The 12,852-nt window shown below is 56.9% G+C and overlaps 1 protein-coding gene across 2 annotated transcripts in view; it reads right to left on the bottom strand.

The window, feature by feature from the left end:
* Positions 1-12,852, bottom strand: part of LOC140431000 (N-acetyl-beta-glucosaminyl-glycoprotein 4-beta-N-acetylgalactosaminyltransferase 1-like) — a 1,349,192-nt gene that overhangs the window by 1,115,910 nt on the left and 220,430 nt on the right. The gene's annotated exons all lie outside the window — the stretch shown is intronic.

Genomic DNA, 12,852 nt, shown 5'->3' with positions numbered 1-12,852 from the left:
CAAGCTGTGCAAGGAGAAGTTAAGGTTTTAGACCAAAGTTTTAGTCAAAGAAGTAGGTTTTAAGGCACATTTTAAACGAGAAAAGAGAGTTTGAGAGGCAGTGTGAGAACTCTCACGAGGACCGTGGCTGATCTCTGATTGATATCCCCGTTGGCTTCGTGGAATATCAGTTCCCGTGGTGAGCGGGCAGAACTTTGGAGATGCCTCCCAATGGATCCCAGGAGTCATGCTGGAAAAGACTGGTCCGATTTCTTACAAAGTCAAAGTCCAAGGGAGGCCGTGAAAAGACACCTGGCCCACCTAAGGAGCAGGGAACCCGCTCCAGCGAAGATGATTTCAGCAGAGACAATGTCTTTGACGCATGTTGAGACTAACTCCGGCAAGGAAACTCACCCCAACAATGAAGATTCAGAGTCTGAAATGGAGACTGAGGAGATTGCTCCTCTGCCGGAGGTCAGCACCGAAGACGAGCCTCTGTCTGTGGCCCTTCAGTGCTCAACAAGGAAGTGACATTCCCCAGTCCCTTTCCCGCTGGTTCCACCTGCCGCCGACTCGAGGCCTTGTGCAAAGTGACGAAAAAAGCCTCGCCACTGTGGGAGTGAGCGAGATGATTTGGATTTTGTGGGGGGAGATATGTGATGACCCACACAAGGATCACAGGGGATCGCTGATTGATCTCCCCTGGACTCCGTAGAATACCTGTTTACCTGGTGAGCCGGCAGAGGCCCACCCAACTGGGGCTCGTCAACAGGATTTTTAAATGGAGTTCCCAGAACCAAACTGGCAGTTCTTGATAGTCCTGGGCTGGGATGTTTGTTTTGTGTGTCAGGGTAGTGGCTTTATTTTCAGTTTAAAATTGACCCGTCGTACCTTTTCTGGGGCCACGCTGGTAGAGACCACACGTGATCCGCGCCCAAGTAATTCCTGGCCCCGGAGACCGAAGAAACACAGAAGACCAGAACAGAGGGTGCCGGGTCTTTTAAATAGATGCAAATAGGTCCTTGAAACCATTTGTATTAATTTACTTGCTCCTGCTGGAACACGGTTGTGGACTTCGATTCTGGCACCAGCAGGGGTGGTCAGAGCAGTGCGTTCAAATCAGTGCCCACCGACACCAATCCAGATTTCGCGATTCCCCGCTGCATCGTCAACCCCAATATCAGCGTTGGCCGATGAATAATTCTCCCCGGGTTTTCTGACAATTCGGTCATTTCGTGATCACGACCACTGAAACTAACTTTTTATTCCAGATTTATATATTTTTTAGAAATTTAGAATATCCAATTAATTTTTTTCCAATTGAGGGGCAAATTAGTGTGGCCAATCCACCTAGCCTGCACATCTTTTTGGGTTGTGGGGGCGAAACCCACGCAAACATGGGGAGAATGTGCAAACTCCACACGGACAGTGACCCAGAGCCGGGATCGAACCTGGGACCTTGGTGCCGTGAGGCTGCAGTGCTAACCACTGCGCCACTGTGTGCCCTATTCCAGATTTATTAATGAATTAAATTTAAATTTCCTCTGCTGATTTGATGGGAGTTGAACTCAAGTCACTTTAAATGTTATATTAATCTCATGTTTCTTGAAAATCAGTCCAGGTTTCTGAATTACTAGTCCCGTAGCCTTATCAATATGTTACCATCACACCACAAAACAAAAAGGTCCAATCCCAAATCCTTACCCAATAACTAAAAGTCCTAAGTTTGAGTGTCATTTTGGGTCTTCTAAAGGCACTCAATATCACTTGTCAATTATGGAGCTCCTTCTTATTTGTGCAGATGACTTAGGGCGTCCTTCAGCTCTCTTCATTGAAGGCAACATTTTAAATTGAAATACAATCAAAAGCCCAGGAACCCACATTAATCGTTTTGTTACTTCAAGTTCCATAGGTTTGTACTGAAAGTTAAGGGGTAATTTATTTTGAGATATGTAAGATCATTGAATTGATAGGGTAGATGGAGAGAAACTATTTCTTCTGCTTAGAGTGATGTCAGGAAGCATTTCCTCACAGATAAGGAAATCTGGAACTCTTTCCCCCAAACCTGCTGAGTCTCAGGGTCAATTGATACTTTCAAAGCTGCAATCGGTAGGTTTTTAGTAGGCGAGGGTGTAAGGGTTAAGGAACCAAGGCAGGTAGATGGAGTTAAGATACGGATCAGTCATGATCTCATTATACAGTGGTACATGAATGATCTACTCCTGCTCCTATAAGACCATAAGACCATAAGACATAGGAGTGGAAGTAAGGCCATTCAGCCCATCGAGTCCACTCCACCATTCAATCATGGCTGATTTCAACTCCATTTACCCGCTCTCTCTCCATAGCCCTTAATTCCTTGAGAAATCAAGAATTTATCAACTTCTGTCTTAAAGACACTCAACTTCCCGGCCTCCACCGCCCTCTGTGGCAATGAATTCCACAGACCCACCACTCTCTGGCTGAAGAAATTTCTCCTCATCTCTGTTCTAAAGTGACTCCCTTTTATTCTAAGGCTGTGCCCCCGGGTCCTAGTCTCCCCTGCTAATGGAAACAACTTCACTACATCCACCCTATCTAAGCCATTCATTATCTTGTAAGTTTCTATTAGATCTCCCCTCAACCTCCTAAACTCCAATGAATATAATCCCAGGATCCTCAGACGTTCATCGTATGTTAGGCCTACCATTCCTGGGGTCATCCGTGTGAATCTCCGCTGGACCCGCTCCAGTGCCAGTATGTCCTTCCTGAGGTGTGGGGCCCAAAATTGCTCACAGTATTCTAAATGGGGCCTAACTAATGCTTTATAAAGCTTCAGAAGTACATCCCTGCTTTTATATTCCAAGCCTCTTGAGATGAATGACAACATTGCATTTGCTTTCTTAATTACGGACTCAACCTGCAAGTTTACCTTTAGAGAATCCTGGACTAAGACTCCCAAGTCCCTTTGCACTTCAGCATTATGAATTTTGTCACCGTTTAGAAAATAGTCCATGCCTCTATTCTTTTTTCCAAAGTGCAAGACCTCGCACTTGCCCACGTTGAATTTCATCAGCCATTTCTTAGACCACTCTCCTAAACTGTCTAAATCTTTCTGCAGCCTCCCCACCTCTTCCATACTACCTGCCCCTCCACCTATCTTTGTATCATCGGCAAACTTAGCCAGAATGCCCCCAGTCCCGTCATCCAGATCGTTAATATATAAAGAGAACAGCTGTGGCCCCAACACTGAACCCCGCGGGACACCACTCGTCACCGGTTGCCATTCCGAAAAAGAACCTTTTATCCCAACTCTCTGCCTTCTGCCTGACAGCCAATCGTCAATCCATGTTAGTACCTTGCCTCGAATACCATGGGCCCTTATTTTACTCAGCAGTCTCCCGTGAGGCACCTTACCAAAGGCCTTTTGGAAGTCAAGATAGATAACATCCATTGGCTCTCCTTGGTCTAACCTATTTGTTATCTCTTCAAAGAACTCTAACAGATTTGTCAGGCACAACCTCCCCTTACTAAATCCATGCTGACTTGTCCTAATCCGACTCTGCACTTCCAAGAATTTAGAAATCTCGGGCGTCATTCTCCGACCCCCCGCCGGGTCGGAGAGTGGCCGTTGGCCGCCGTGAATCCCGCCCCCGCCCCCGCCGAAGTCTCCGAAGGGAGAAAAGTCGGCGGGGCGTTAATGGCGCCGCTGCCGCGGAGAATGTCACGGGTCTGCGCAAGGCAGCCGATTTTCGGCCTGCCGATATTCTCCCTTCCGGATGGGCCGAAGTCCCGTCGACGTGATGACCGTTCACGTCGACGTGAATCAAACCTCCTTTTCATCGGCGTGACCCGGTGCTCCAGGCTCACGCCGACCAGCGAGGAGGTGAGTGACGGCCTGGGGGGTTGGCTCTGGGCAGGAAATGGCGTGGCCGCAGACTGATTGCCTGAGGAGAGGTGTGTCTCGGCTTGTGTGTGTGTGCGGCGGGGGGGGGAGGGGGGGAGGGGGTGGTTAGAGTAGGCTGGGCTCCGGGGGAGTGCCGGGAGGGGGTCCGTGCCGGGGTGGAGGTTGGGGGTTGTGGAGGGGGTCCGTGCCGGGGTGGAGGTTGGGGGGGGGGGTTCGTGCTGGGGTGGAGGTTGGGGGTTGGGGAGGGGTTCCGTGCCGGGGTGGAGGTTGGGGGTTGTGGAGGGGGTCCGTGCCGGGGTGGAGGTTGGGGGGGGGGGGGTCCGTGCTGGGGTGGAGGTTGGGGGTTGGGGAGGGGTTCCGTGCCGGGGTGGAGGTTGGGGGTTGGGGAGGGGGTCCGTGCCGGGGTGGAGGTTGGGGGTTGGGGAGGGGGTCCGTGCCGGGGTGGAGGTTGGGGGTTGGGGAGGGGGTCCGTGCCGGGGTGGAGGTTGGGGGTTGGGGAGGGGGTCCGTGCCGGGGTGGAGGTTGGGGGTTGGGGAGGGGGTCCGTGCCGGGGTGGAGGTTGGGGAGGGGGTCCGTGCCGGGGTGGAGGTTGGGGGGGGGGTCCGTGCCGGGGTGGAGGTTGGGGAGGGGGTCCGTGCCGGGGTGGAGGTTGGGGGTTGTGGAGGGGGTCCGTGCCGGGGTTGAGGTTGGGGGGGGGGTCCGTGCCGGGGTGGAGGTTGGGGGGGGGGTCCGTGCCGGGGTGGAGGTTGGGGGTTGTGGAGGGGGTCCGTGCCGGGGTGGAGGTTGGGGGGGGGGGGGGTCCGTGCTGGGGTGGAGGTTGGGGGTTGGGGAGGGGTTCCGTGCCGGGGTGGAGGTTGGGGGGGGTCCGTGCTGGGGTGGAGGTTGGGGGTTGGGGAGGGGGTCCGTGCCGGGGTGGAGGTTGGGGGTTGGGGAGGGGGTCCGTGCCGGGGTGGAGGTTGGGGGGGGGTCCGTGCTGGGGTGGAGGTTGGGGCGGGGGGGGGTCCGTGCCGGAGTGGGTGATGGGAGGGCAAATGAGTTGGTCCACCTGGCCAGGTGCCAGCCTTCAACAGTTGGACCCATGCGGTCCATGCCACCTGGCTGGGGGGAGGAGGGGATATGGGCAATGATGACATGTCGTCGTTCCCCTCCCCCCCACCAGGTCGTCATGTTTTCAGATCATCCAGCGATGTTGGCCGCCGTGGTGGCAGCCGCTCATGTCTATGTTGCCCTGGATGAGGAGGAGGAGGAGGAGCGTGCCAGAGAGGCGGCGCAGGCTGCCGCAGAGGGGCAGGCGGCAGCCGCCCAGGCTGGAGGGACACCTGACCGACAGGACGAGGAGGGGGAGGAGGACGTCGCGGCCCCACGGCAACGGAGGCACCCGAGGGCGCCCCGTGTGTACCGGCCCCGGCAGTCATACCAGGACCTCACGGACCGGGAATGCAGGAGGAGACTCCGGATGAGCCGGGAAACCGTGGCACACATCTGCCACCTGCTGGCACACCTGTCACCGCGTGGCACTGGCGGGGGACACCCTCTCCCCGTGTCCGTCAAGGTTACGGTGGCCCTGAACTTTTATGCAACGGGGTCATTCCAGGCACCGAGTGGGGACCTGTCCGGCATATCGCAGACATCGGTGCATCGGTGCATCCGGGCAGTGACAGATGCCCTTTATGCCATGGCGCACCGCTACATCCGCTTCCCCGTGGACCGGGCCAGCCAAGATGCCCGGGCCGTGGGCTTCTCTGCCATTGCCGGGTTCCCCATGGTCCAGGGCGCGATCGATGGGATGCACGTCGCCGTGCGGCCACCTGCAGATAACAGGGCCGTGTTCACTAATAGGAAGGGGACCTATTCGATGAACGTACAGGTGGTCTGCGACCACCGCATGATGATCCTGCACGTCTGCGCCCGTTACCCAGGCAGTGTACACGACTCATTCGTGTTGTCGCGGTCATCCATCCCCGGCATGTACGAGGGACGCCATCCCCGGCTGAGGGGCTGGTTGCTGGGCGACAGGGGCTACCCATTGCGATCGTGGCTGATGACGCCTATACGGAGGCCACGCAATGAGGCGGAGAACCGCTACAATGATGCCCATGTAGCGACAAGGGGAGTGATCGAGAGGTGCTTTGGCGTGCTGAAGATGCGTTTCAGGTGCCTGGACCTCTCTGGGGGCGCCCTCCAGTATCGGTCAGATAGGGTCGGCCGCATCATTGTGGTGTGCTGCGTCCTGCACAACATAGCCCAGCAGAGGGGCGATGTGCCGCAGGCAGAGGAGGGCGGAGTGGAGGAGCAGCAGGAAGAGGCCCAGTCCTCCCCAGATGAGGGGGATGGGGGCAATGGTCAGGGCAGACGGGGTAGACACAGACGGGTGGCTGTCCACCGTTACCGGCTGGCCCAGCGGGCACGGGACAGACTGATAGACGCCCGCTTCACTGACTAGATGGGCGTGGGAATCGGGTAGTATGGCCACAGACCGCACACCATGACAACAGCCGACCACCCACACCCCCCACCCATCCATCCACCCAGCACCATCACCCCCCTCCCCAACCCCACACACCCCACCCGCATGCACACCACCCCCCCACTCCCAATTGCCGATCCACCGGCGGCACAACGGGCCGGGCTCACCCAGTTGCGGGTGGACGCGTGTCTATCGCAGGCCATGGAGAATGATGACAGCCCGCCTCCGATGAGCTCCTGGCTCTACATCGTTGGACTATGTCTGACCCATGGCCACAGTACCACCATCCACCCGGACCATCCCTGCATGCGGCTGTGACACTGCAGCGCACGGTCCCGTCCTCTGCCCGGGGGATGTTGATGGCGGCCCAGGGGGAAGGGGGCAGACTCACCTGGGGCTGAGGTAAGACCACCCCTCACACACACACTTGCGCTCAACGTACATGACACCCCCGCACACTTTGGACAGAGCACAAAGGCAGCTTCGGTAGGTGTAACATTGACTTTAATAACCAAAGGAGTTCATGCACGTGCCCTAGCGCCTAAAACTCATCTGTGCCCTGCACCCGTGCCAACTTACTCAGTGTCTAATTGTTTGGCCTTACGGGCCCTTTGACTACGTCTACGTGGTTCCCCAGACGGTACAGCAGAACTGGAGGTGGACTCCTGTGATTCCTGCCCTCTGACACTGGATCCCTTTGGCGGCCGTTTCCTGGGGCGTCCTGGCCTAGATGGGCCAGGCTGCGGCCCGGGCGACTGGGATGGCGAGCTGCCAGCCTGTCCTGCCCGTTGCCCACCCGATGCACCTGGGACGGAAGGGGGGGAGTCCGAGGTGTCGCGGTGTACCGGGACCTCCCCTACAGAGGGAGCCGGGACGGACCACACCACCTCCTCCTCCCTCGGGGTGCCCGATGGCCCCCAGGCCTCTACATGGGTGGGGGATGCGAATGGACTGGCCATCCGACGCGCCCCCGACATCTGGCGCTGCCAGTCCTGGAGGCCCGTGCTGGTATCGACAGGGGTCTGCAGGTTTGCAGCCATGGAGCCCAGGGGGTTGTCGAACCCTGTCTGCGACAGTGCGACGCCAGCTCGCACATGGCCACTGGCGCCGATGCCCTCAGCGATGGCCTGCTGAGACTGGGCCATGGCCTGCAGAGACTGGGCCATGGCCTGCAGAGACTGGGCTATGGCCTGCTGAGACTGGGCCATGGCCTGCTGAGACTGGGCTATGGCGTTGAGCGCCTCTGCCATCTGGCGCTGGCACTGGCTCATGGCCTCCAGTGAGAGGGCAGCCATTTCCTGGGCCACAGACGCCGCCTGCACGGAAGGCCCCAGGCCTCGCAAACCGCTCCCCATGTCTGACACCGTCGCACCCATTGCCACCCGTGCGGTGTCAGCCTGGGTGGCACGCATGACCGGGACCACTCCCAGCTCCTGGACGCGGGTGGACTCCTCCACCTGCGACCGCAGCCGCCGCAAGCCACCCGTCACCCTATTCGCTCGTCTCCGTGTCGGTGGTTGCATCGGATCTATGTGTGGGTGTGGTAACTGCAGGAACCCGGGATCCATCTGGGCGGCAGATGTTCGCTTGGCCTGGGCTGCCCTCCGACCGCCCGGTCCCTCTGCTGCTCCTACCTCCGCCTGCTGTACCGGGACTGCTGTGTTGTGCGCACCAGTGAGTGTACCAGACGCCTCATCACTAAAGTGCCCAACCGTGGTGAGTGTTTCTGCGATGGTGGAGGGTGTTGGTGACAGCAGTGGCGTTGTGTCGTGCTCTTCGTCCCACTCTGAGTCCATGGCACTTTGGGGTGGGGGTTCGTCTCCACCCATCCACTCTGAGTCACTGTCCGGTATTTCGTCTTCCCGGGTAGGGGAGTCCTGGGTAGTGCTGTCCCGGGTAGTGCTGTCCCGGGTAGGGGTGTCCTGGGTAGTGGTGTCCCGGGTAGGGGTGTCCTGGATAGTGGTGTCCTGGGTAGTGGTGTCCTGGCTCGGATGTGACGGGGGCCTGTGGCTGCCCCCCTCATCGCTGGGTGGTCGCTCCCGCACGTGACGGGGGTGTCGTCTCCCTGTTGCTCCAGGTCTCTCCGTCTCCCGTGGTCTCCGAGGGGCATCCTGCGGGCGTCGCATGCTGGAGGGTTCGGGTCTCTCCGTCTCCCGTGGTCTCCGAGGGGCATCCTGCGGGCGTCGCATGCTGGAGGGTTCGGGTCTCTCCGTCTCCCGTGGTCTCCGAGGGGCATCCTGCGGGTGTCGCATGCTGGAGGGTGCGGGTCTCTCCGTCTCCCGTGGTCTCCGAGGGGCATCCTGCGGGCGTCGCATGCTGGAGGGTGCGGGTCTCTCCGTCTCCCGTGGTCTCGGAGGGGCATCCTGCGGGCGGTCTGCATCTGCGGGGATGGGTGCCTGGACGTTTGGTCCTGCGATACACAATGAAGCATGCATGGTTAGACATCAGGCAGTGATCAGGTGATACGGGAGAGGGGGATATAGGGGAGGGGGGATATGGGGACGGGCTGTTGGTGGCTCACTTGCTCGTGGGGCCCCGACCTCTGCATCAGCAACCTCCCGGTCGTCAGGTCCGCCAGCCAGTTCCAGGGCCCTTTCCTCGTGTACGGTCAGTGGCCTCTCATCAGCGGGCCCTCCTCCAGTCCTCACATGCTCCCTATTGTTGTGTGCGCGCTTCTCCTGGGGGGGGGGGTGGTGGCAGGGGTAAAAGGCAACAGTGTTAGGCAGGTATATGAATGCACGCCATCGGTTGCGCGTGCATTGCAGAGGTTAAGGTTAGGGCTGGATTCACTTGGGGATATGGGGGATATGGGGGATATGGGGGAGGGGGGATATGGGGGAGGGGGGATATGGGGGATATGGGGGAGGGGGGGATATGGGGGATATGGGGGAGGGGGGAATATGGGGGATATGGGGGAGGGGGGATATGGGGGATATGGGGGGGGGATATGGGGGAGGGGGGATATGGGGGAGGGGGATATGGGGGAGGGGGGATATGGGGGAGGGGGGATATGGGGGAGGGGGGATATGGGGGATATGGGGGAGGGGGGGATATGGGGGAGGGGGGGATATGGGGGAGGGGGGATTTGGGGGAGAGGGGATATGGGGGATATGGGGAGGGGGTATATGGGGGATATGGGGGAGGGGGGATATGGGGGAGGGGGGATATGGGGGATATGGGGGAGGGGGGATATGGGGGATATGGGGGAGGGGGCTATGGGGAGGGGGTATATGGGGGATATGGGGGAGGGGGGGATATGGGGGAGGGGGGATATGGGGGATATGGGGGAGAGGGGATATGGGGGATATGGGGGAGGGGGGGATATGGGGGAGGGGGGATATGGGGGATATGGGGGAGGGGGGATATGTGGGAGGGGGGATATGGGGGAGGGGGGATATGGGGGAGGGGGGATATGGGGGATATGGGGGAGGGGGGGATATGGGGGAGGGGGGGATATGGGGGAGGGGGGATATGGGGGAGGGGGGATATGGGGGATATGGGGGAGGGGGGATATGGGGGATATGGGGGAGGGGGGGATATGGGGAGGGGGGATATGGGGGATATGGGGAGGGGGTATATGGGGGATATGGGGGAGGGGGGATATGGGGGAGGGGGGATATGGGGGATATGGGGGAGGGGGGATATGGGGGATATGGGGGAGGGGGGGATATGGGGGAGGGGGGATATGGGGGATATGGGGGAGGGGGGATATGTGGGAGGGGGGGATATGGGGGAGGGGGGGATATGGGGGAGGGGGGATATGGGGGATATGGGGGAGGGGGGGATATGGGGGAGGGGGGGATATGGGGGAGGGGGGATTTGGGGGAGAGGGGATATGGGGATATGGGGGACGCTCACCCTGCCTGCTCTGACGAGGTCGTTCACCTTCTTGTGGCACTGGGTGCCTGTCCGTGGTGTCAGGGCCACAGCGGTGACGGCCTCTGCCACCTCCCTCCACAGACGCCGGCTGTGGCGTGGGGCAACTCTGCGGCCGTGCCCGGGATACAGGGCGTCCCTCCTCTGCTCAACCGCATCCAGGAGCGCCTCCACATCGCGTGACTCGAACCTCGGGGCTGAGCGACGGCCAGCCATCAAGTCGGGTGTTGCGGTCGGCTGTTCCGGTCGGGTGGGGGGGAGCTGCGCGGCCTTATGAGCCGTCACGCCGTGCAGCGCGTATGACGCTGCACGGCGTGAACCACTGCGCAAGCGCGGATCCCGTTACGTCGCTGCTAGCCCATTTCGGGCCGCAGACTATCGGCCCATTTTTATGACGTGACGCAAGTGGGATTTGCGCCGTTTTTTGCGCCGATCGGCGGAGTTTCCGCCGATAACGGAGAATTTCGCCCCCCATCCTTAACGATGGATTCTAGAATCTTGCCAACAACCGAGGTTAGGCTAATTGGCCTATAATTTTCCATCTTTTTCCTTGTTCCCTTCTTAAACAGGGGGGTTACAACAGCGATTTTCCAATCCTCTGGGACTTTCCCTGACTCCAGTCACTTTTGAAAGATCATAACTAACGCCTCCACTATTTCGTCAGCTATCTCCTTTAGAACTCTAGGATGTAGCCCACCTGGACCTGGGGATTTATCAATTTTTAGACCTCTTAGTTTCTCTAGCACTTTCTCCTTTGTGATGGCTACCATATTCAACTCTGCCCCCTGACTCTCCGGAATTGTTGGGATATTACTCATGTCTTCTACTGTGAAGACTGACGTAAAGTACTTATTCAGTTCCTCAGCTATTTCCTTGTCTCGCATCACATAATTACCAGCGTCATTTTGGAGCGGCCCAATGTCTACTTTTGCCTCCCGTTTGTTTTTAATGTATTTAAAGAAACTTTCACTATCATTCTTAATGTTACTGGCTAGCCTACCTTCAAATTTGATCCTCTCTTTCCTTATTTCTCTCTTTGTTATCCTCTGTTTGTTTTTGTAGTCTTCCCAATCTTCTGACTTCCCACTACTCTTTGCCACATTATAGGCTTTCTCTTTTGCTTTGATGCATTCCCTACCTTCCTTTGTCAGCCATGGCTGCCTAATCCCCCCTCTGATAACCTTTCTTTTCTTTGGGATGAACCTCTGTACTGTGTCCTCAATTACTCCCAGAAACTCCTGCCATTGCTGTTCTACTGTCTTTCCCACTAGGCTCTGCTCCCAGTTGATTTTCGTCAGTTCCTCCCTCATGCCCCTGTAGTTACCTTTATTTAACTGTAACACCTTTACATCTGATTCTACCTTCTTTCTTTCAAATTGGAGATTGAATTCGACCATATTATGATCACTGCCTCCTAAGTGCTCCCTTACTTTAAGATCTTTAATCAAGTCTGGCTCATTACATAACACGAAGTCCAGAATGGCCTGTTCCCTCGTGGGCTCCATCACAAGCTGTTCCAAAAAGCCCTCCTGTAAACATTCAATGAATTCCCTTTCCTTGGGTCCACTGGCAGCATTATTTACCCAGTCCACCTGCATATTGAAGTCCCCCATGATCACTGTGACCTTGCCTTTCTGACATGCACTTTCTATTTCGTGGTGCATTTTGTGACCCCGGTCCTGACCACTGTTAGGAGGCCTGTACATAACTCCCATTATGTTTTTTTTGCCTTTGTGGTTCCTCAATTCTACCCACACAGACTCCACATCATCTGACCCTATGTCGTTTAGTGCTATTGATTTAATTTCATTCCTCCCTCTGCCCACCTCTCTGTCTTTTCGATAGGTTGTGAATCCCTGGATGTTTAAATGCCAGTCCTGAACCCCCTGCAACCATGTCTCTGTGATGCCTACCACATCATACCTGCCAGTCACAATCTGGGCCACAAGCTCATCTACCTTGTTCCGTACACTGCGCGCATTTAAATATAGCACCTTTAATTCTCTATTGACCGTCCCTTTTTGTTTTCTTAGTGTGGCGGACCTTGGTTTACTGAGCCTTTCCATACACTGTGTCATATTTTGTGGGATGGGGACAATCGTAACCACTCTTGAGTTTTGTCTGTTCGTGTTTTTTTGTATTCCTAAGCAGCTACGCTCCCCGCTGATTACTTCACCTCTTAGTTCCCTGACTTTCCCTTCCCCCCCCAATCTTTAGTTTAAAGTCCTATTGACCACCCTATTTACTCTTTTCGCCAGAACACTGGTCCCAGCTCGGTTCAGGTGGAGACCATCCCAACGGTCTAGGTCCCTCCCCCCTGTCCCAAAACTGATGCCAGTGTCCCATGAAAAGGAACCCCTCATTCCCACACCACTCTTTCAGCCACGTGTTAACCTCCCTTATTCTTGCCTCCCTATGCCAATTTGCACGTGGCTCGGGCAATAATCCAGAGATTATGATCCTTGAGGACCTGTTTTTTAGTTTGAATCCTAGCTCTTTATAATCTCTAAACAGGTCCTCTTTCCTAGACTTGCCTATGTTGTTGGTACCGACATGGACCACAACAACTGGATCCTCCCCCTCCCTCTCCAGTATCCTTTCAAGCCGGTCAGAGATGTCCCGCACCCTAGCACCGGGCAGGCAA

This window comes from Scyliorhinus torazame, chromosome 10 (assembly GCF_047496885.1).
Source record: "Scyliorhinus torazame isolate Kashiwa2021f chromosome 10, sScyTor2.1, whole genome shotgun sequence".
NCBI lineage: Eukaryota > Metazoa > Chordata > Chondrichthyes > Carcharhiniformes > Scyliorhinidae > Scyliorhinus > Scyliorhinus torazame.
This window is presented reverse-complemented; position numbering and strand designations above follow the sequence as displayed.